Source organism: Anoplolepis gracilipes, chromosome 1 (assembly GCF_047496725.1).
Source record: "Anoplolepis gracilipes chromosome 1, ASM4749672v1, whole genome shotgun sequence".
NCBI lineage: Eukaryota > Metazoa > Arthropoda > Insecta > Hymenoptera > Formicidae > Anoplolepis > Anoplolepis gracilipes.
The window spans coordinates 21,392,209-21,396,633 of NC_132970.1; positions in this window are offsets into that span (position 1 = coordinate 21,392,209).

A 4,425-nucleotide genomic window follows, 5' to 3' on the forward strand; every position below is an offset into this window, starting at 1 on the left:
TATAATCATATCTTATAGAAATTTTTTCATATAAAATCTAAGAAACATATACGAGAGTATTTAGCGTGTCAAGATAGATAATAAATTTAAGAATATGAATAGCAAATAGATTTTTATATCTTTATCTCTTCTTAGAAGACTTTTTGAAAAATTTTAACCTGTTTTATGAAATGTTATTCTAAAGCAATGTTACCGCAAGGCAATCTACATATATGTATACATATGAAGGTAAAACTAACAGCTCTCCTCTCATAACACCATGTGCAATCAACAAAACAGTGCGTAACAAATCTGTTAACAAAACTTGCATCCTGTGCCGCGGGCTGTAGTTATCTCATAATCAATATATCTGACATTGAAGTATATAGGTTTACTAAAAGCGTAAAACCCTTTTAATATTTTGACAAATATGCATTTTTTAAAATAATGTTTCATACAAAAGTTATAAAGTTTAAAAAGACGCATTCAATGACAGTATGAGTTTGACCATAGGTAACGCCGTCAACCTCAGGGCAAAGTTACTTGAAATTTTTTAAATTGAATTTCCTATTTTTTATTCATATTGCATATTCTTAAAGCCCTTCTTGAGATTTTTTTCACAACACTATAATTTTATCCAATTTGGGTTAGCCACCATTTCATAGTTATCGAGGTTTTTATAGTAAACTATTATGAAGGAAGAGGGTGGCTGTAAGGCAGTTAAACACGAAAACTGTTTATTGTTTAGCTTTGAGCTTATTTCATTTTTTATTCAGCAGATCATAAGCTACAACATTTGAAAAAATCAGCCAATTTTATCTAATTTTATATTACAAAAATTTTTATAATTAGCATTATTAATTAATGTGATTATTGATGTAATTTCATAATTTATCGAAATAAGCACATCATTAGCCTGCAGATTATTATTATTAAACTTCTACAGCCTAAATCGAGCCTTGGCCTACATTACTACATCCCTCTATTGCGAGACCGTAGTAATGCTTTCTTGACAAGTTTTGTTAGATAGGTTGTCAGCTCTACGCTAACTATGGTAACTATGGTGGCTCTTCTGCATCTATCTGCGGTGTATCTTTCCGCAGTTATATGAGACTTATGGTTTTAACGCCGCTTCCAAACGGCTTAAAAAGAAGGGTTCTTGTAGCAAGATACTGTCGGTGATTTTGCCATTGCCTTACGAGAGGTGGTAATCGAATAAATTCGAATGAAATTCGAAGTTTCTTATCGGATTGAACTCGGGTTCTTTGGTACAGAGAGCAGACACACAACTCACTGCGCCACGATCGTACACAGCAGATTATTAATCTTAATAAAGGAAATCATATGATTTAAAAAAATGTGTAAAACAGATACATTTGTCATATTTTTAATGACATTTATCTTAAATAATTCCATTTATGTGTCGAGCTAAACTAAAGAAATTCTTCAGTTTAATCGTTCGAATGAACTTTTCAATGACCTTATTTACAATCAAATCAAAACAACACGTTCCGCGCGTTGTTCTTTTTCAAATATAATTGATTTTGTTATATTTGTAAGTAATAATTATCTTTCGTGATATGTATATCATTTTCTAATTTTTTGGATATTTTTTTTATATTAAAATATGTTATGTAAGACTTTGTGTAATTTTAACGTTAATCGATATATTTGGAAATTCTGTTTTTAGAGCTGTAGTACATTGTTGAGTGTTGATAGATATATTTGTAAAAAATAGAAAGTATAATTGAAACATAGGCAAAAATCAATGAAACAAACGTATAATCTTACAATGTACAAATACTTTTTTTTATCAAGTAATAATTGTCAGCAAATAAACTCTCGCACAAAGTTTTTTTATTAAACATTAATTTTCTATTAGTGAAAGGCCGTATGTAGTACAAATGTTCTCGAAATGAACTGTTTTATTAATCACGTATGTGTAAGTGTAAACAAACATAGTTAATAATAGAGAATTAGTAGAAATAATGCGGCAATATTAATCCAACGTTAATTATATTACTATATAAGTATTTAAAATAATTTTTATAATATAGAGATATTCAAGTACACTGTGAAGTTCTGTGTACTGTCAATATTATTTCATATATTGTTTTGAAAAAATATATTTCAAGAAAATATTTATTTTGTCGATAAGGTCGATAGATACGATCGGATAAAACATTTGAAGCATCGTAAAATAAAAATCGCGAAAATAATTTTTATTTTACAATATATTTTTCTTTTCATTACATCACATAGCATGCTGTAATTATTTGCTTCATTTCATTAGGTTTATACAATATCCGACATCAATCAAAGGATTGAAAATCATTTAAAATTGTGCGGACAGCTTAAGTCAATAACAATAAAAGTTTTAAATAAAACAAAAAAGAAGCATTAAATTGGTAAAATGGCAATAGGAGCAAATAATCGTCAATATATTTAATCAAATTGTTAACATGGTCATTTAATGATTTATATAAGAAAACTTAAGAATGTATTAATATCTAACGTAAATATGACAAAATCAAATATAAAATAAATGCGCAAACGTTTCTATTTCCTATCGAGGTTCTCAGCGGTGCTAATAATAAAATTCTATAATAGATGAGCACAAGATTGACATACATGGAAATATACAATATAATTTGATTCTTTATGATTTATAATAAAAGTACAATCTTATAATAAAAGTATAAATGTGTCAACGAAATGCGAAACGATGATGATGTGCACAATAATTTTAGCAAGAATACTATCGGCCATCAGCATCTTAGACGTTGGCTGTAAATTATGATAATGTTAAGAGAATATGAAATAAAAAAGAAAATTAATATTGTGATAGAAATAAGATTGATATTATGAACAAAGAAGAAATTGTAGAAAAATGGATTTGATCCTGAAGATTCTGTGAGACTTTGAAGTAAAAAATTAACATATTAAGAAATAAAAAAAAATATTTTGAATCAAAAGATAAGATAAAAAAAGACTTTTAAGCTATTTTATCTAAAAGAACAAATATCACTAATATAATATTTTTTTTAAGAAAATTATATGACAACAATATTAAAAATTTCAAGATTCACCAAGTGCGTATGTATATGATACATATATATATATTATAGGATGAAATTTTCACATTTATTGAGGAATTTTTATTACTGCAAAAATTAATTGATTGGAAAAAAATTCCAATAATTGTGGTCTTTGTCGTGTTTGCGCATTGGAACGTTTTATTCATTGTCAGTTTCGCGTAATCGAAAATTAACATTAAATTAACGTGAGTAAATAGACATGTATTTCGTATTACAGGTTACGCCCGAAGTAGCGTAACATGTAAGCGCGTTTAGACGAAGATTATTATTAAGTAAACAGAATTTAACTTTTGAGATGTGTGTCACGTTTAATCGATTTACGTTTAAACTGTAAACTCGCTGTCAGCGCGCACATCGGTTCATTGATAACTATCGTGTTTACTTATCGCTTTTATCTCGTTCCGTTTTATTTTTGCGAGACGGTAACTCGGCAATTACGAACGATCGGTTAAGTGCCGTTATGTAGTCCCGACTGTGCAATTACGTGCATTCTACAGGCGCACGTACCACGAATGTGTACTCCCGTATGGATTTAACGTTGATATGGAATTTCACTAGCATATTGCTTGCCCCGCCGGTTTCTGGAGTTTCTGGTCGTCGCCTCGTGGGAACCTTCCGCATATGATTTAAACTGCACCAAATCCTCGATATAATCCATTTAGGGCCGTCTGCATCAACTTCGCTTAGAACTACGTTTCATTAAGTTAATTAAACTATTCTCTTTCTCGTTCTCTATATTATAGGAAATGTTATTTAAGAAGTGGCGAACTTATTAAGTTGGATTTATATATATATATATATATATATATATATATTTGATTCAAAATGTCGATGAAAACAGTCATAAATCGTATGTATTGATAAATTTATCATATATCAAGTCAATAATTAATTTCTATGATACATATACAAGATAATAAATATATGCGTGTGTATTAATTTTAACTTTATAAAAGCCGATATAAAATTAATCTAAAATTATGGCTGCATTTTGACTGATTATTTCAGAGATGTAAAAAAGAGAAATTCGTTATATGATATTAATAAAATTATTAATAAATTCAAAGTCAAATTATTATACAATTCCTTTCACACCTGATTTTGAAACACATTAAATATTCTAACATTATATTTTGACATTTACTTCCAATATCGTTCTCCAACTAACTCCACCAACAATGGCTATCGAGGCTTTTCGCGCCTCCAAAATCCCCGACACGAACAAAGCATTTCCTTATTTGAGTAATGAAAATGACTACGCGGCATACAAATTCGCGTAATTGAAATATATAAACGTGACTGAGCAACTGAGAGCCGTTTTACAGTTTTCGGTTGCCGAAACGACTCC